At 45.8% G+C, this 20,779-nt stretch overlaps 1 long non-coding RNA gene across 1 annotated transcript in view; it reads right to left on the bottom strand.

The window, feature by feature from the left end:
* Positions 1–19,402, bottom strand: part of LOC147605363 (uncharacterized) — a 25,902-nt gene extending 6,500 nt beyond the window's left edge. Inside the window, exon 1 of the long non-coding RNA XR_015265167.1 lies at positions 19,243–19,402. This is a non-coding gene — a long non-coding RNA (uncharacterized LOC147605363). The remainder of the gene's footprint in view (positions 1–19,242) is intronic.
* Between the last annotated feature and the right edge of the window lie 1,377 nt (positions 19,403–20,779).

Genomic DNA, 20,779 nt, shown 5'->3' on the forward strand with positions numbered 1-20,779 from the left:
AAAACCTGAAATTTGAGCGAAACTGTTGTATTGTAGAGGTTTTGAGGTTTCAAATGGACGAAACACATTTTTTTGTGACTATGCCTCTACCTCTTTGTTAATGTGTTCAACTTTGGGCCGATTGTTGGCCTCTTGATCTTTGGCCTCGTGGAGAAATTCTTTGAGGCTCTATCTTGGCCTCAATTGAAGTTCTGATTGCTTGTCCTTGGCCTTAATCTCCTTGTACTAGCATGTCATCATGCTCTTGGCGATGTCTACAACATGGCTTAGAAGTTCTAGCCACTTGGTGCCTTTGGAGATTAAAAGATTTGGGTGAGCAACCTTGTACTGATTATACTTTGCCTACAAGTTAAATTATCCTTAGAAGAGCTTCTTGCAAGGCTTGAAGTTGTAGGCAGATGGAGCATCGAAGAGTTTCTTACAAGGCTTGAAGTTGGTAGGCAGGTGGGCTCACTTGGGGTGTGGTAGTCTATGAACTAGATGTTGCCTCTTGGCGGGTCCCCTTGTCCTTGGTGTCAAAGTTTGAATGGATTATGCACCAGCTAGCTTACTGAAACAAGTGCAGTGGGGTCAAGTGAAACAAGTGCAGTGGTCAGGTGAAACAAGCACATTAGCCACGGCCCACGGGGACCAACTAGCTGATTGGTTAAACACCAGCACCATGGTCATGGGACCAGCACTATGGTTGATCAAAAAGGTCCCAACACATCCCCTAATATGTAGGTAACACTCACACAGTCTCACGGATTAATTCCCGTGGATCAAAAGTTATCGGCAAATCACCCTCGTTTTTAGAAGAGCTGTATGGCACCTAAAGCTATGCTTGCAGCCAAATGGTGAAGAATTTCATGATACTTTCTTCAATAAAGTTGTAGCCCCTTGTGTGATTATTCTACCTACAAAAAAGATCATCACCATCAACATTATGAGCGGTGAGATATCAACTCTTTAATCAGCACCAGTCATGTAAAAATTTCAAGCACAAGCAACTCCATTTACTTGTATGGGGATTTATATAGGTCGAATGTACTTCAAAGGAGTAAGCATGGGTAAAGGCAGCTAGAAGAGAAATTATCATAGTTGTGTGAGATCTTTAGGGTTGAGATTGAGTAGTACCCCAAATAGTTCAAACTCTTGTAATGCATACAATCATGAGTCTTCTGTTGCATGCACGGAAGCCTTCCTGTACAGATCCATAGCTCTAAGCTTGATTAAGAACAAGACGTTGATTAAATATGATTAAGACAAAGGAGAGAGAAGAAGAGAGAGAGTTGGTGTCAGGGTTTTCTTTATTCTATGGTAAAGGTGACTAGAATGTCTGTACATCTGTCAAGGCCTTGGTCTACCCAATAGGAGAGTTGGTGTCAGGGTTTTCTTTATTCTGTGGTACAAAAAGGTGACTAGAATGTCTGTACATCTGTCAAGGCCTTGGTCTACCCAATAGGGTGACCTCTAGCCTTCTACATGACTGATAGAATTTGGTGCATCTCAGTGTATTTGGGCAAACCCTATTTTTGGGTATTTTATGTAATTCTTCTAGTGTAGTAGGTCGTGGACCAGTCGGCCTGTTCTAGGAGCAGTCAGCCAAGTCACATTTGCACTATATAAGGAGGCCTCCCATATCTCACTTTAACAGTTCATTCCCTTGCACAAGTTCATCACTATCTTGCTGGCTAACTGCCATTGTAAAGCTTCTTGCTATTGTAAAAGGTGATCTTGTCCACAAGCTCTCTCTACTCTCTCTCTTGTTCAGTTTATCCTTCCACATGTGCATTCTGCATCATGGTATCATTTGCTTAGGTTCAGGCTGCCCCATCCTTCTACAAACTGCTCACCGTCTTCAACTGTGCCTTGCGTTTTCTTCCATAGCTTCTCCCAGCTGCTGATCAGTGAAAACAGTGGCTGCGTTTCACCACATTGCTGCATTTTCTGGTACAGCCAGCCTTCTGTTTTCTGTCGGCCAACCTTCTTGGCTGCGTTTTCTTCTACAAAGGCAAGCTGTGAAGTTTTCTGGTCCAGCCAGTCCTCTCCTTGCTGTTGGCCAGCCTTACAAGCTGCGTTTTGTCCTACACAGGCAGGTTCTTGGAGTTGTGGCTGTGTCTGCTGCTTCCACATCAGTTGTGGTGTGCTTCTTGCATGTGGTGTTGCCAAACAAGTGGCACTACATCTCCTCCTTCCTCCACAAGTCTCTACCCTTCCAGTAGGAGGTTCCAGGTGGTCTCTTGTATTGTTTTGCTGTTGTCCAGCCTCTGTCTCTCTCAGGTCTGAGAGGGGGCTGACTGTTCCAATGCCTCGCTTCGTTGGACAGCACTTGAGAGGAGTCTTCTTGGAGAGCTGAGATTTGTTTTCTTTGTTGCTGTGGATAACCACTCCCCCCTGTACGAACAAGGATGACAAGTTGAAAGGACCCAACTATGCCCATTGGAAGCTTCAAATGCGGATCTGGTTCATCCACAGGGGTTTGTGGGATATTGTTCAGGGCACTGAGGGGAAGCCCCAGCGTCCTCAAAACTCTAGGAGGTGGACTCGTCACTCAGTGCTTTCAAAGAGCAATTTTATGACCAGTTCCTTTCTCCTCACTTTGAGAAGGATGTACGAAAGGAATGGGATTGGCTAACACAGGATGAAGGCGAATCCGTTTCTTCTTATCTCAAGGTCACACCTTTCATGACAATTAGTGAGGACGAGAAGAAAAGAAAGTTTGAGTCAGGGCTGCAACGAATCATTCAAAACAGCCTTGCAGTGTACCCCCACAACACTTTACAGGAGCTCATACACTTAGCAACTATTTCTGAGGAGTTGCATGGCAAGGGAGCATCTGAAAGACAAGAATTCAGCTCATACTGGAAATAAGCAGAAAAAGGGTGGACAGCCACCTAAGTTTATGTCTCATGAGTCCAAGGATGCTAAAGGGGGCTCAGAAAAGAAGCCGGGGGGTAAAAAGGATGATCCTAAGCTGTCCAGACAGTATATCTTTGATTGCATGAGAGAGGGGAAGTGTTTCTCATGTGGGAGCAAAGATCACATGAAAGCTCAATGCCCCCAGAATCTCAAAAGAATAATGTGCAGGATTCCAAACCAAGTGTGAATGTTATACCCGATGTTCAGGGTAACACTGCACATGAACCAAAGAGCAGGATTTTATGCAAAGCTTGGGGCAAGTTAAAGGACCAAACAGCTTTATTCCTTTTTGATAATGCCTCAACAGACTACTTCATATCCATACAGATGGCTGCTGCTCTTGGGTTAAAGCCTGAGGAATTGGGCATGGACTTTCATGCAGATGCTGCCTTTGAGGGCAAGGAAGTTAAGGTCACTCCCATCATTGGGAAGCTTCGCATACAGATTCAGGGATATCTGGATCATGAAGACTTCCTGATGGCACCACTTACAAGATGTGATGTGTTACTTGGGATGCCTTGGCATTACCGTTTGGATCCCAAGATTTTGCACAAAGAAAAGAAAGTTATGTTTACTCATAGGGGTAGGGAAGTTTGTATTGATGCGGGTACTACTGGGAGTACCACACCCGTTGTAAGCCATATATCTATTTCAAAGGCAATAAAGAAATCATCTTGTTCTTACTTGGTCTTTGTACGTGATAATGTTGAGCATGATGTTGTAGCTCCTGTAGATCAAGATAAGATTGATTTCTTAAGTGAATATGCTGATTGTTTTGCCGATTCAACCGACCTCCTTATAGGGTGAGTGCTGCCTAACAGGAGGAAATCATGACTCAAGTAAATGATTTACTTAAGAAGGGGTTGATAAGGCCAAGTTCTTCACCTTATTGTTCTCCAGTTTTACTTGTGCAGAAAAAGGATGGAACATATAGAATGTGTGTTGATTATAGGGCCCTTAACAAGATTACTATCAAGAACAGGTTTTCGATTCCCCGAATCGATGATATTCTTGATAAACTTGAGGGAGCTGCTTGTTTCAGTCGCATTGATCTTAAGAGTGGTTACCATCAAATTCGAGTGGTACCTCAAGATGTGCACAAAACGGCTTTTCGAACATCATTTGGATTATACGAGTATTTGGTTGTGCCATTTGGACTTACGAATGCTCCCACCACTTTCAATAGAATGATGGACAGAATTTTTAGACCTCACCGCAAGTTCACAGGAACTTTCTTTGATGATATTATCATTTTCTCAAAGAGTGAGGCTAAACATAAAGAACATCTTGCCATTGTTTTTGAAGAGCTAAGGAAACATAAGCTTTTCATCAATGGGAAGAAAAGTGAATTCTTCTTGTCAGAAATTCACTATTTAGGACATATTGTTTCCAAGGATGGAGTACGCATGGATCCCACAAAGATTCAAGCAATCAAGGATTGGCCAGAATTGCAAAATGTGCATCAAGTTAGGAGCTTTATTGGTTTATGCTCGTACTATCGTCGATTCATTCGACACTTTGCTTTCTTAGCTTCACCGTTACATGATCTAACGAAGAAGAAAGTAGCATTCCGTTGGTCGGAACCCGAAAAGACAGCTTTTCACAAGAAGTTAAAGGATGCCATCATATCAGCGCCAGTTCTTATTACTCCAGATTTGCATAGGCCTTTTGTGGTCGAGTGCGATGCATGTGGAGATTTGCATAGGCCTTTTGTGGTCGAGTGCGATGCATGTGGAGATTGCTTGGCGGCGGGCTGTTTAAAACCAAGAGGGACATGCAGTGGCTTTTGAAAGCCGCCGCTTGCAACATGCGGAATTGTATTTGCAAGTTTATGAGAAAGAGGCCAGAGTTTACAGCACTTTCTTACACAACCTAAACTCTCGGAAAAGCATCTAAGGTGGACAAACTTCTTGTCCATGTTTCATTTTCAGATTTTGCATACTCCGGCAAGAAGAATTTGGTGGCGGATGCTTTGTCACGCAGACCACAATTGCATGTCGTAACTACCGCCTACCACCAGGACTTATCAGGGATGCCAGATATGTATGCTTTGGACACAGATTTTCAGCTTATTTGGGCTGATTTGAATCATGGTACTGCTGTCCCATCTTATTCGATTAGAGATGGGTTTTTGATGATGCAGAATCGTATTTGTGTAGTGCGTGAATTACGCCAAAAGGTTATGGAAGAGTGTCATGCTCCGCCATATGCTGGTCACTGTGGTATTCTGGCTACCACACAAGCTTTGGAAAGATATTTCTTTTGGCCAACTCTACGCACGGATATTGAAGCTTATGTGCGCGAGTGCATAGTGTGTCAGAAAGTCAAGTTTGACAGACACAAGACACCTAGTTTGCGTCAGCCCTTACCCATTCCACAAGAACCATGGGAAAGCATTGCTATGGATTTCATTATGGATCTACCGAAATCGGCACATGGAAATGATGCTATATGGACTATTATAGATCATTTTAGCAAACAGGCACGCTTTATTCCTGTGAGGAAAACAATCAAGCCAGAGCACATAGCAAAGTTGTTTTTAGCTCAGATTTTTAAACATCATGGCATGCCCAAGTCTATTGTGGGGGATAGAGATCCTCGGACTACCAATTTATTTTGGGGGGCATTGTTTGATAATATGGGCACAAAGTTGAGATTTTCATCAGCCTATCATCCTCAGACGGATGGTCAAAGTGAAATAGCAAATTCAGCTGTGCTTGAATTGCTCAAATATTATGTATCTGAGCAGAAGTCAAATTGGGAAAAGTATTTGCCATTGGTTGAATTTGCATACAATAACACAGTGCATTCTTCAACTAATAAGGCTCCATTTGAGATAGTCTATGGCAAGGTGGTGCTTCCACCTATCTTACGAACAAAAGATAAAATCTTTACAGCAGATGAGTATGTTGTCACGTGCATCCCGCACTTGGATGCCACGTAGACATTTCTGTACAAGAAGGTGCAGGACCTAGGACCTGGGATGGTGAACTGGTCCCATGTGAGCCCAGTCCGGGACGAGTCAGCCAGGGATCCATCTCAGTCGTCCGAGGTCAGGTGTGCATTGTCCTGCACATGAGTCCAAGGTCAGGTGTGCACTGTCCTGCACATGAAACAGTGCCAGTCCGCGCTGTGAGTCTCCCTCTAGAATGATGTCAGTGGTTCTGTGTATCTGGTATGGTACCGGATGCCAGATCACTGAGTAGATTATGTTTAGGACAAGGGGCCAGCCCATAGGACTACCCCGGATCTGAGTGTGGGCATGGGAATGGTAAGAACCACCCCCATGAGGGCCAGAAAGGCCCAGGCTGAACCCACCAGCCATGGAGGGGCTGTAGGACAGCCCTAGGGCACAGATAAGGCAATCCCCAGGAGATTACAGCCTTTGTATGGCTGTAGGGCATGTATGGGGCAGCCCATACAGGCTGCCCAGCCTTGGGATTGTGGACAAAAGTGGTGTCCAGCCAATCAGAAGCAAGCGCATCACTTTCAGCCTGTTAGGGAAAAAAGGTAGTATTTTTTGGGATTTAATTCAGCATTTGTTGCTGAATTTCACCAGTCGTGGGACATAGCTTGTTTTTTCAGCTGGCTGACTGCTCCTCAAGAGGAGTATTAATAGTGGAGGCCATAATCCCAGCATTCATCTCAGTTTTCACCAAGTGCTCAAGCCAATCAAGGGCCAGTCAAGCCAAGGAGATTGCCAAGCAAAGGGGTGGACTTCTGAAGGTCAAGGGCAGGATTTCCCAGCCAAGAAAAGGTCAAGTTTTCTGTATTTGTTTTCAGATTTACATCATTCTAATAAAGCAAATACACCATCCGTGGTGGGGGCCCTACAGAGGGTAATTGGGACCCAATACTGTGTCCTCTCCATCTTCCCCTTCTCTCTCTATTTTTCTGCACATCTCCTTTCAGTTTGTGCGTTAATTCCGTCGCAAAAAGAGTGCTGATTTCTGAGTTTTGAAGTACCGATCCTTCTCCGAAGCTTCCGCATATTACAGTGGTATCAGAGCCTACTTCAAGTCAAAGATTCAGCAAAGAAAACCAGAGAATTTTTTTCGCTCGTGTGGTTGGTTTTTAGACACCGGTGGACTACCCCTTTCGGGGTGACTCCTGTCCCTCGAAGGACGGTTGGCTTTTAGCCTCCGGAAGCCTCCGGAAGTCTCCCACACAGATAGTGGATGGTCAGATTGCGTTCCGGAAAGGAATTGCATTTTCCCGCTATGGCGAGATTCGGCGACGAGAGAGAACTAGAACCATGGGACCAGAGTGCACCAGGCAGCCCAGCTAGGGCACCCGGCTTGAGTGTCACAGACATGTTCCAGCAGATGATGCGAGCAATCGCAGACCAGACAACCAAGTTGGATGAGCAGAAGGCGCTGATCTTGGCTCTGGAGGAGCGTTCTCGCTCCCCAGCGTCGCGTTTTCCATCTCCTTCTCCCTCTCCTTCCGTATCCCAGATACCAGATCCTCGTCAAACAGGGACTCTCTCGCTGGGTCACAGCCGCAACCAAGCTCCTTGCTTGAGATGCAGATGCGTGCATTGGAGATTCGACAACGAGAAGACGACGCCATGCAACGCGTGGAACACGAGCGTTACCTCAGAGCTTTGGACGCCAAATTGACACCGGCGGCGCCCTCGAATCATTTTCCCGAGAAAATGAATTTCAGTAAGTATAATGGTAAACTCGATCCCACAACTCTTTATTCATGGTTACATCAATTTGAAGCTTACTTTGCCGCAGTTAGGAAAACAGGTACTGACAAAGTGATCTTAGCTAGTTGGTACTTGGAAGGTGAGGCCATTCCTTGGTGGACTCACTGGGCTCATGCCCACACCAGAGCAGGTATGGCAGCTTATGTGTGGGACGAGTTCGTCCGCAACCTTAAGCAGCGGTTTCTACCGCCCCACTACCTTGAGCGACTCGAAGACGAGTTCAGGGGAGCGCGTCAGAACGCGCAACCAGTCCTTCAGTTTGCCAATAAAATTTCGACCTTGTGTCTGCAATTAGGCTTATCCGATTCGGACAAGAAAGGGCAGTTTTTGTATGGCCTGGACATGCAAATCCAATGGGAGGTGCGTATGTTTAGGCCAGCCACCTTTGAGGACGCACCTGCACACCTGTTTGGGACTAACAGGTGGTCTACATGTGTTTTGCAGGTGGTAAGTATTTCCAAAAACTCAATTTACAGCTTTATGAGTTCACATGTTAATAATTATGGATGCAGGTTCACACTCACTTATAAGTGACCGGACAACTTATAAGTGAGTACACATTGAGCAAGACTTATTTAATACACGTGACGGCCAAAGACCGGGCACTGGACATTATTACGACTCCCCTCACGTAGGCACCCCTCTTTGGACCAGAAAAGCACACGTGGGCTATTTTCAGCAGGGGAACCTCCAATATTAACAAAAACTCCAAATTGAGGGGGGTGCATGCTTTTCAGGAGTGCATGAGGGCTGGTCGGCTGTTTGTCCGCTTGTTGGCAAGTTTCTACAGCCATCCGACTGAAGTTCACCGGATGCACGGGAGAAGCTGGCCAACTCTTGCTGCATGTTCTCCACTGCATGGGCGGCTGATTTACAGCTTGAATAGAGGCTGGACAGAGGTTAAAAACAGGGAGGAAGAGCTGGTCGTGAGCTTCGAGACAGTTTTCCTTCCGACCGGAGGTTTGCAGGCTTGTGCACAACTGCTAGTCGCTTTCTTATGTGGCTACTGAGGGCTGGTCGACTGCTGAAAACAGCCTTTGAGGGCTGGTCGACTTGCTTTACGAGCCAGACAGGAGGAAGATGATGATGTTGAGCGACATGTCCCGAGCTGATGTAGGAGTGCTATGGACTGTCCATAGTTGTCTGCTATAATTATGCCATAACTCTAGTAAACTAAAATATGCCATAACTCTAGTAAACTAAAATATGCATGGTCCATAGTGTGAACTCGACTATATGAGCTGGCACTATAACTATACGTGACCTAGCACTATAACTATGCCATAACTCTAGTAAACCAAAGTAGTTGTCACACAACTTGTGAACCACTGGCAACATATAAACCATAAACTCACCAACCCACGCTAATGACATAAGTAAGGAGGTGTCATCCTAGCATGTCATCCATATCCATACACTAGTTGAGATTGATATCTCAAAGCTCCCCCTCGAGCTCAACTCCATAACCTGCACTCTAAGTAAGCTTCTAAACCTGCGAAGCTTCTCTATGCCTTCATGAAGATATCAGCCACCTGATCCTGTGTGTTGACATAAATTAAATCCACATTACCTGCTAGAACCTTCTAAGAAGAATGAAATCTATGGGCTCTGGCTTTAGTTGGGTCCATTTTAGATCTACCCAGAGCAAGTGTGACTTACACTTGCAAGGTAATGCTTGAGGTATTACTTGCAACAGCCACTTAATTTCTATCCTTGTAGCTTAATGTCCAAGTCATCATCCTCAAGGTTGTATCTATCAAGGCAATGCTTCAGGTATCGCTACCTGCAACAACCACTTTAACTTTTATCCTTGTAGGTTAATATCCGAGTCATCATCTTCAAGGGTGATGAGAGCAGCTATATTTGTGTTTAAAGTTTTTCCATGGAAGCGCATCTTTGTTTTCATTATGTACTCTTTTGCTTCCTCTCAAGCTTGTTTTTTCATCATTTCTTTGCTCTTTTTCTCTTGTTTCTTCTTATGGACTTGGGCCAGCATGTCTTGGGTCAATGGACTATAGTAGTTCCCCTCAAGTTTAACTTCTTTTTCTTGTTGTTACCTATTCCACACAGGAAGGATCAGATTCCCCTCGTTAAGTTCCTTGTATTTGACAAATAGGAAAAGTACATGGACATAGTTACTTAAGACTAGTAATAGAGGCCGTACCATTTTTAAGTTTCATCCCTCCATGAGCCCCTCTTTTCACTCCTGCTCATAAGCAACGGGCGAGTTCCACAACACCTCTGTGAGCAGTCATCTCCTGTCTTTACCATACTACACATTAGGGAGTGAGGGCCAGTGCTGTGGGTGTGCCCACCTGTGTCAGGATTTTCTCCCATTTTTTCTGTCCATTCCCAGTTTTGTAGGACCCGTGGGGAGGCATCTCTTTTCTATTGTCGGCTGTAGTTTTGCTGGCCGACTAGGATGTGCCCACTGAGTCCTAGCCAACCAGCCTTTTGCTGGCCGACCAGGTGTGATGCTGGCCAACTGGACCTTTCCCAATTGTGGGCATTTTCATGGGCTGTCAGCTTGTTTTATACTGGTCAACCAACAACCCTTGGTAGTATATATAGCACTCAGCCCCCCCACACACCATTGTACCGGTTTATGGTGTATATAGTAGAGATTATACCACCTTCTCCTCTCTTTCATTTCTGTACTTTCGCTCTCAGTACTTTGTCTCATCTATGCTGCCCATTTTGACATGGTAGCAGAGCCCCAGATGGCTTGAAGATTCTAAGACAGTGAGAGCATTCGGGACTGCTGTGTTTTGGTGCTGATTGGAGTATTGTTGGGCTGTCCGGGATGTGGAGAAGGAGGTAGAAGGCGGCATCACTGCTGGACAGCCACTTTGCATTTATTTGCAGCCTCTTCTTCATTTTTTTCCCCACCTACCCTCCCTTCACAAGACCAAGTAAACCCCCGAGATGGCAGATTTGCTTGAGATGATCCCCACCCTCCCGATGTTCCCGGTGGACCGACAGTTGGACGGGAACGACTATGGCATCTGGAAGGTAATGATGGAGTCTGTCCTGGAGTCTTATGATTTGGCTGATTTCATTGTGGTTGGAGTTCCAAGGCCAAAGTTGGAGGAGGAGGAGCTTTCACTATCTACTAGGAAAGAGCGAGAGGCTCAGGCATAGTTATGGGATCATGTCAATGCCCGTGTTTGTTCTTTCATCTTCCTTAATTGCACACCTCAAGTGATCAATCACATCAAACACATGACGCTGGCTCAAGGGATTTGGCAGCACTTGCTTCTTTGTACAATAGGGTATCGCCCATGAAGAGAATTTCCTTGGAAGTGCAGATGCGAGTGATGAATCCTGCAAAGCCTTCGACAATGCGAGAGCACATCAACAAACTCCAGGCTCTTCAGCAAGAGGTTCTTCAAGCTGGGAAGGAGATATCTTTAGAAGATATGACCATCACTTTGCTATCTCATCTATCCCCTCAATACTCAGCTTTCTATTCTTCTTTAATCACCAATTGGAGGCTCAGCACCATTACATGGGAGGAGCGTGTGCCAATGGTTTTGGACCAGGAAGAGCAGTTTTTGAATGCTCCAGAGGGTGGAGGTTCTAAGGCTTTGACTGGCCAGCGGTCGAAAGGGGACAACAACAACAAGGGCAAATGGAAGTCTTCACCAGTGAAGTTGTCTAAGAAGAAGCCCAATTCAGAGCGTGATGCTTTGAAGGCCAAGCAAACCTATAACAAATTCTGGCCAGAAGGGTCATTATTGGAGGAAATGTCCTCAACGGAGCACTGAGAAAGGTGTTGATTCCTCAACTGCAGCCCCGCAAAGATTCCAGCTTTTGTGCACTTGGAGATTATGGACACCGACGCTTCATCTTCTTCGAGCAGGGATGCGGTTTGTCTCACCATTGGGGATACTCAGGAGTGGATTCTAGACAGTGATGCTTCCAGGCACATGACTCCATCTGGAGAGTTGTTACAGGATCTTCGAAGACAAACAGGTCACATCTTTATTGGTGACAAATCCACTATCTTGATTCACAATGAGGGCAGGTTGGAGATCATTCTGTTAGAAGTCATCTCCTGTCTATTTTTATACACCAGGGCCTGTGTTGTGGGTGTGCCCGCCCTTATGAGGTGTTTTCTTATTTTTCCCCACTCTCCGTATTTTTCCCCCATTTTTCCCTATTTTTTCTATGGCTTGGGTGGCTTCCCAGGGTTGGCAGGAGGGCCCATGTGCTGGCCGACTGATGGTACTGGTCCACGACTCCATATTTGTGATGGCCGACTGCTGACAGCTGGTCGACTGGCTGTATTGGCTGGTCGTGGAGGTTCAGGGCCAGTCGGCTGCCTTTAGCACACGCCGACTGGGTATTTGGGGCCATATAAAATGGCCCCATGGCCCCCATTCCATTTTGTATCATACTCGGGATCTTCTTGTGTATATAGAGCAGAGTTACACGCCTCTCTCTCTCTCTCTCTTGTGCTGTGATCTTCTGCACTGTGTTTTGCTCGTGTTCCCAGATCTGGTCATCATCTCCGCTGCGTATTCTGACATGGTATCAGAGCCTAGGCTCTAGATAGTTCTTGGGATTTGTGTGAGCAAGAGGGGGACTGTTGTGTTGCTGATTGGTGGACTGTTTGGGACTGTTCGGGAAGAGGAGAAGCAAGAGGACGGCGGGCTGATTTGCTGGACAGCCACTTACAAGTGTTAGTTCTTCTTTGTTCCCACCCACCCACCCTTTTCAGAGTACATCCCCGCAATGGCAGATCTGTTTGAGATGGCCGAGAGGCATGTGAAGATCCCGACACTCCCCACGTTCCCGGTGGACCGTCGGTTGGACGGGAACAACTAGGGCATATGGAAGGTTATGATGGAATCTGTTCTGGAGTCTTACGACCTCGCTGATTTCGTCGTTGTTGGGGTTCCACGGCCGGAAGTAGAGGAAGGGGAGTTACTGTCGATCCGAAAGGACCGGGAGGCTCAGACACAGATGTGGGATCGTGTCAACGCCAGGGTCCGTTCATTTATCTTTCTCAATTGCACACCGCAGGTAATCAATCATGTAAAGCATATGACGCTGGCCAGAGGTATATGGCAGCATTTGGCCTCCCTTTACAACAGGGTATCGCCCATGAAGAGGATTTCCTTGGAAGTACAGATGCGGGTTATGAGCCCTGCAAAGTCGTCGACGATGCGGGAGCATATTAACAAGTTGCAGGCTCTTCAGCAGGAAGTTCTTCAAGCTAGGAAGGAGATATCGTCACAGGACATGGCCATAACATTGCTGTCACACTTGCCCTCTCAGTACTCAGCATTTTACTCGTCTTTGATTACCAGTGGCAGGCTCAGCACCATCACGTGGGAGGAGCTTGTGCCCATGGTCCTGGACCTGGAGGAACGATTCACGAATCCTCCTCAGGGTGGAGGTTCGGAGGCCTTAACTGGCCAACGGTCGAAAGGCCGTAACACGGGCAAAGGGAAGGCTTCGTCAGAGAAGTCTTCTGAGAAGAAGTCCGTTACTGACCGCGAGAAACTAAAGGCAGAGAGGACCTGTAATGATTGTGGCGAGAAAGGCCACTATTGGAGGCAGTGTCCCAAGCGGAAGACCGAGAAGGGTGAAGATTCCTCAGCAGCAATCATGAAGACTCCGGCTTTTGTGCACCAGGAGGTGGTGGACACCGATGTTTCATTTTCTTCAGGCAGGGAGGAGATTGGAGGACTCTCCGCAACGGATACTCGGGAGTGGATTCTAGATAGTGGTGCTTCCAAGCACATGACTCCTTCCCGTTCTGGTTTACAGGATCTCTGCAGGCTTTCTGGTCACATTCTTACTGGGGATACATCCACTATCCCAGTTCACAGTGAGGGCAGGATGGAGATAGTTCCCGATGGCAAGGGGGGAAGCATTCCTCCCAAGTGTTGTATGTTCCGTCACTTGGTTTTCATCTGTTGTCAGTGCATCAGGTTTGCAAGACTAGTGTATGGGTGGAGTTTGATGAGCATTTTGTTGCTCTCCGGGACAAAGCAACAGGCCAAGTGGTTTGGGAAGGCGGAGTGGAGAATGGAGTTTACAAGCTTTCAGCACTCTCTCTACCAGGTACTCAAGTTTGTGATGAGTGGCAGTTTGGTAATGGCCACTTAAGTGTGGATACGCTACAGGTGCAGGCTTTCCGGGACCAGATGGTGGATAGCTTGCCAGTAGATGGCAGCAGTTGGCAGGAACTCTCCAGTACTGATGTTGGTAGTTCTTGTGTTCGTCAGTTAGAGGAAACTGAACAGGTAACTTATGCTCTGATGTCTCATAGTATTCGGGACAAAGAACCTCCTGTAGATGAGGATGTTCTTTCCACGGGGACCTTTCGGAAAGCCAGGCAAGTGGCAGTTGATTACTTGCAGAAGGAGGTGCATACTCCAGGTTTTGTGGTTCCGGATTCAGAGGGGGTGGTTGACAGGTTCAGAAGGCCTTGCGTGATCTTCAACAGGTTTCCAGGACTTGTTTTTGCACCGTAACAGGTTTTGATCCTTGTGAGCAGTGTGATGCCTCTTTGACTCAGAAGCAAAATGGTTCATTGATCTGGTTGATGGACACCAGATTGGATGGGAGCTTCCTGATGAGGCAGTTGAGCTCATGGCTGCGGATGACTCTTTGGGAGGCAGGATTGCGTTTCCTGTGGTTTCTGCGGCATGCGAAGGATCATGGACTCTTGTACACAGGAGGGGGATTGTTGGATGGAGTCCAACTCCACGGTTGGAGTGACTCAGTTTGGGGAGGAGATCCGGACACGAGGAGATCTACTTCAGGCCCAGGAGCAATTTTTTGGAGCAGTAAGAGACAGTCATCTTTTGCCTTGTCGAGAACAGAGACAGAGTACCGGGCTGCTTGTGATGCTGCTCGTGAGGTGGTGAGGTTATAGAGGTTGCATTGCAGGATTGGGCTTCCACTGGAGGAACCCATGGTCATCCAGAGGCACTTTGTTCGTGAACAGATCGTTGCTGATGACATCTTGCTAGAGTTTTGTTCGATGGAGGACAGTACGGTGGACCTCTTCACGAAGTCGCTATCTCAGAATTTGCTCAGGCGGCACCCCAGCTCCCTGTGGTTGGTTTTACAGACACGAGCTGAGAGGGGGTGTTAGCAGTCATCTCCTATCTATTTTTATACACCAGGGCCTGTGTTGTGGGTGTGCCCGCCCTTATGAGGTGTTTTCTCATTTTTTCCCACTCTCTGTATTTTTCTCCAATTTTTCCCTATTTTTTCTATGGCTTGGGTGGCTTCCCAGGGTTGGCAGGAGGGCCCATGTGCTGGCCGACTGATGGTACTGGTCCACGACTCCATATCTGTGATGGCCGACTGCTGACAGCTGGCCGACTGGCTGTATTTGCTGGTCGTGGAGGTTAAGGGCCAGTCGGCTACCTTTAGCACAGGCCAACTGGGTATTTGGGGCCATATAAAATGGCCCCATGGCCCCCATTCCATTTTGTATTATACTCGGGATCTTCTTGTGTATATAGAGCAGAGTTACATGCCTCTATCTCTCTCTCTCGTGCTGTGATTTTCTGCACTGGGTTTTGCTCGTGTTCCCAGATTTGGTCATCATCTCCGCTGCGTATTCTGACACATTCCTGATGGTAGAGGGGGGAAGCATTCCTCTCGGGTTCTTTATGTTCCATCTCTTGGTTTTCACCTTTTGTCAGTTTTGCATGAGGTTTGCAAGACTGGCATGCAGGTGGAGTTTGATAAGCATTTTGTTGCTCTCCAAGACAAAGCAACAGGCCAGGTTGTTTGGGAAGATGGAGGAGAGAATGGGATTTACAAACCCTCCGCACTCTCTTCTCTTACAGGTACTCAGCTCAGTGATTTGTGGCATTTCTAATTTGGCCACTTGAAGGTGGATGCGCTGCGGCAAGCTTTCCGGGACCAGATAGTGGATGGCTTGCCGGATGTTGGCAACAAGCAGGAACATTGCAATTCTTGTATCCATGGAAAGCAGCACATGGTGTCTTTTCCGAAGCAGGCTACTTAGCGGGCTTCGAAACCATTGGAGTTGTTACACACTAACTTGTGGACCTATGCAGACCCCATCTTTGGGAGGCTCTTTGTATTTCATGATGCTTGTGGGTGATTGTAGCAAGTTCACATGGGTTTATTTTCTCTCACAGAAGGACCAAGCCTTTGCTTGGTTCAAGGATTAGCATGTTATGGTGGAAAAGGAGTCTAGATTGCAGGTGAAGACTGTTCTGGCTGACAAAGGAGGGGAGTTTTCTTCTAATGCTCTTGTGCGGTTTTGTGCAGAGCATGGCATCAAGCGGGAGTTGGCCAATACAGGGTCGCCTTCGAAGAATGGAGTAGTTGAACGGAAAAACAGGACCATCTCGTGATCTTCCTCGTCCGCTTTGGGGAGAGGCTGTGGCTACAGCTGTCCATACCCTCAACCAATCTCCAAGGACTTCAGTACCTAAGATGACTCCATTTGAGGCTTATTTTGACAGGAAACCAAATGTCTCCCATTTCCGTGTTTTTGGGAGTGACGCCTATATTCACATACCCAAGAAGCAGAGGGGGAAGCTTGACTCAAAGTCCCAAAAGCTTGTTTTTGTGGGATATAACTCTCTTTCCAAAGGCTACAGGCTATATGACCCAGAGCGGAATGAGGTTGTAGTCGAGCTTGGAGATGAGCCACAGCATCAGTAGGATGCTCCGCGTTCTGTTCGCGTACCAAAGTGGTTGTTGGACACCATTCGGGAGTCAAGTGTTACGGAGTATCCCTCCGAGTGGACCATAGAGGATGGACCTCGAAGATCACGAAGAGTTTGTGATAAAAGTCAATCAAATGAGCTTTTGCATATGCATTGATGTCTCGTACCATTCGGGACGAAGAGCCTACTTCAGTTAAGGAAGCTCTTTCCCAAGAGACTTGGAGGAAAGCCATGCAAGTGGAACTTGAAGCCATAGAGAAGAATAAAACTTGGGAGTTTGTTCCAAGGCCGTCAAAACGGTCAGTCATTAGTGTCAAGCGGGCCTACAATACCAAGTATACGTCTGATAGGTCGGTGGACAAGCACAAGGCTAGACTTGTGGCTAAGGGCTATGCTCAATGGCCTGGCATCGACTATGAGGACACTTTTGTACCGACAGCTAAGATGACCACGATTCGAACAATTCTTGCCCTTGCCTCTTCTCAAATGGATGTGAAATCTGCATTCCTGAATGGTGACTTGCAAGAGGAAGTGTATGTTGAGCAACCTCCAGGCTTTGAGGTTCCAAGATGAAAGGTATGGTTTACAGGTTACAAAAGGCCTTGTATGGTCTTAAACAGGCTCCCAGGGCTTGGAACCAAAAGATTGATTCTTTCTGTCTTAGAAAGGGTTTCTACAGATCAGTTGTTGCAGATCCGAACTTGTACCTCTTTCGGGAACACGATATGGTCACTTTGATTATCCTCTATGTGGATAATCTTATTCTCACTGGCGGTCATGTGGAGCACATAGCTATGACGAAGGCTGCCTTGTCCAAGGAGTTTGAGATGACGGATTTAGGCTCACTCCATTTCTTTTTGGGATTGGAGATTTGGCAGACCCAAAGAGGGTTCTTTGTTTCTCTGCAGCGATATGTTCATGAGTTGCTAGAGGCCTTTGGGAAATGGAGAACCACAAGCCTATTCATCTCCGATGGACCCGAATACCAAACTTACAGTACATAATCCTTGTAAGCAGGTTGCCTCCTTGTATCGGAAGCTTATTGGTTCATTGATTTGGTTGCTGAACACCAAATTGGACTTGAGCTTTCTAGTGGGGCTGTTGAGCTCATTTATGCAGACACCTTTGAAGACTCATTGGGACGCACGATTGCGGATCTTGCATTATCTGCAGGGTATAAAGGATCTTGGCCTCTTTTATAAGACTGGAGAGGGAATGAAGGACCGAATCAATCTCCGAGGTTGACCGTTGGAGTGACTCTGATTGGGGAGGAGATCCAGACACGAGGAGATCTACTTCAGGCTACGGCTTTACCCTTGGCTCAAGAGTTATTTCTTGGAGCAGCAAGAGGTAGCCAACTATTGCCTTGTCTTCTACTAAGGCAGAGTATCGGGCTGCTTTTGCGAGGTGGTGCTGCTTGCGAGATGGTGTGGCTGCGGAGATTACTTGGCAAGATTGGATTTCCACAAAAGGGAACCCACGGTCATCATCCAATGCGATAACCAGAGATGTACATCTATCGCTCGGAACTCGATCTTCCATGCCCGGACCAAGCACATAGAGATACAATATCACTTTGTTCGTGAGAAGATCTTGGCTGGTGACATCAAGCTTATCTTTTGTTCGACGGAGGACAATGCGGCGGACCTCTTCACAAAGCCTCTACCTCAGCAGATTCTCCGTCTCAGCACTCCGGCTCACTGGGGTTGGTTCCACATCCAGGAGCTGAGAGGAGGTGTTAGCAGTCATCTCCTGTCTATACCATATTACACATTAAGGAGTGAGAGCCAGTGCCGCCCGTGTTAGGATTCTCTCCATTTTTTCTGTCCATTCTTAGTTTTGTAGGAGTATAGAACAAGCCGACAGCCCAGTTTCAACTCCCATTCCATAAAAGTTCATGATTGCCCTTGCATTCTGGGAATTGTGTAGAAAATAAATGGATAAGATTTGTGTGGTAGTAAGAAATCGTAAGAAATTAGTTGTGATGTGGTGTATGTGTGTGGTGGAATGGTCTTAGGATAAAGCTTCACTGTTTTTTCTTGTTAATTTTGATATTTGCATCATTGGAAGCATCAACGTGAACGAACAGGTTGTTGTTTTGTTTTCTTCTTTTTTTAAAATTCACAAAAATAAAAAACAGAAAGAGCCATTGACTGTGGTCTGTACTTCTGCTCTCTCAGTACTTTGTCTTATTTCCGCTGCCCATTTTGACAACCTCGTTACGCCATTATCACATGGCTAAAGGCTTGTGACATCACGACCCCCTGCCTGGGCACATCATACATGTTCATCATGAGTGGAGAAAGGGGGATCTTGATGTCACAACCCCCTCCCATGTGATTGCCAAGGGCCATGAATAGGCCAGGATCCCTAACGTGCTTGATTGTGCAGGTGTAGAGGTAGCTTCACGTTGAAGTGTTTGTTGTGAGACAACCTTGAGCTACTAGCGCAGACAGGCTTGGTCATAGTCATGGCCGTTGGCAACATGGCCCTCACCCTTGCACGTGGAGAAGAGAGGGTGGTGGAATCCTGCGAGGCGTGGCTTATGCAGTCAGGATTTTGAATCAGTTCTGATACAGGGGTGGCTGTAAATGCATCCGTACATCTCAACGTTATCCTCAAGGGCGCCCACTATCACAGGGGATCAATTGGAAGACAAATGACCTTCCTGTCTCGAGGAAGCGCATAACTCCAACAAAAATGGGGCTGCCTACAAAAGCATAGCATGGCCAGGGGATGAAATCGCTTGCATGGGAAGAACTCTTTGGCCACTGCCGCTTCTCATGGAAAGCATCATAGGAGGTCGTACCCCCACTGCCTTTTCACCATCTTGCAGAGCCTCTTTTTGAGTCAAGCCTATCCATTTCTCTCTCCAGGGATCTTCCCTTCCCCCTTCCCCCTCATGGCCAACTGAAAACAAACACCTCTGCTTAAAGAAAGTTGTGATCTTACCTTTGGAAGGCGGTGACTATGGTAGCAATCTTGACTTGGTGTGAGAGGACTGCTTGATGGTAACCACCCTGTGTGTGAGAGGATAAGGAAAATTAGGGAAATTCTTCATATATCCAGATTGATCGATATTTAAATTAATTTTAATGGTAAGAGGGCACATCAGGTTTGTATGCACTTTGATTAACCCTAGAAGGGTTACTGAATTTCACTATAAACAAGCAAGTAATTCATTTAGATATGGATATAACTCTCATAGACATCCTCTCTAAATCTAATCATTTTTTATGGTGTCATCTGACACTGTGTGTTATAAATCATGTTCTTTAGCCTGAATGAGCACGATGGGGTCATATTATTAAATTTGAAAGATGTGCTTGCCAATGCCTCAAACTTATATGTGTTTGTTTAAATGTACCCACACACTTAAATATATATGTAAGTACATAGAATCATATATGTGGAAGTATATAAAATGCATGCATACATATATATGCATACATGTGAGTGTGTATACTCACACTTACACATGCTTATCTTTAAGTGTGCATGCACGTTTGTATGTGCAAATTTGGTCCTGTGTATGCATGCATGCTATAGTTACTAACTCTTGGCTACATTAGAAGATGTCATCTTGATCTATTTTTGTTACAATTTGTTTTTCTTTCAAGAAGTACTCAACCCTACTCGGTCCTGCTCGGCCTAGGACCTTGCTTGGTCCTAGGCCGCTCAATTTTAAATAATCCTCCCCTAGTGGTAGGCTACTTTTCAAGATGGCATGAAAAGTATATGTGAACTAGAATTTCATCATGCATGGCCTCCTCCTATTTTTAAAGTGGATTGGTAGGGCAAAACCTTGGTTCTTTGGTGATTTGCATGAAATGGGAGCCTAAGAGGCTTAGATTTCATTGCTTTAATCCTAGAATTAGCTTAACAATGTGATTAGAAGTGGAATCCATTCTAAAAACATGAGCATTGAGCTCCATTAGGTTAAATTAGAGTGGGATTGTCATTTTTTGTTCATGCATTTCATATTTTTCATAATTATAATTTGTTCATATATTGTTGGAATTGGTAGATTAGAAGCATGCTAAACCATCAAAAAACACTTTATTAGATTAGTTGTATCACAACCATTAACTAGGATTAAGACCCTTAATCTCATCCTATCAACTCCAAAAAGCACAAAAACCACTAAAAACCAAGCCAAACCAAGGGACGTAAGCCCACAATCCCCGTCAAATGCAAAAAGACATGAATCTAAACACGTCAACTTGTAGATGTGAATTTGGACACATGAAGTTGTAGACATAAGCTTGGAGGTAGGTATACCTAATATAGTATGGACCAATTATTACAGCCATAAAGACTCATACGGACAAATTCCAATAAAAATTATTATCCTTCGTAATTATTGGGGAATTAAGTACACTTAATACCCAAATAAGTGTACACCAACCTTGTCGTAGGCCTAGTTCCTAAATTTGTGTGCCCTAGGTCATACACGAGAAGTACATGAGTTGAGTTTATACAAAAAAGG

This window comes from Cibotium barometz, chromosome 59 (genome assembly GCF_041138505.1).
Source record: "Cibotium barometz isolate CiBa-2024 chromosome 59, ASM4113850v1, whole genome shotgun sequence".
Taxonomy (NCBI): Eukaryota; Viridiplantae; Streptophyta; class Polypodiopsida; order Cyatheales; family Cibotiaceae; genus Cibotium; species Cibotium barometz.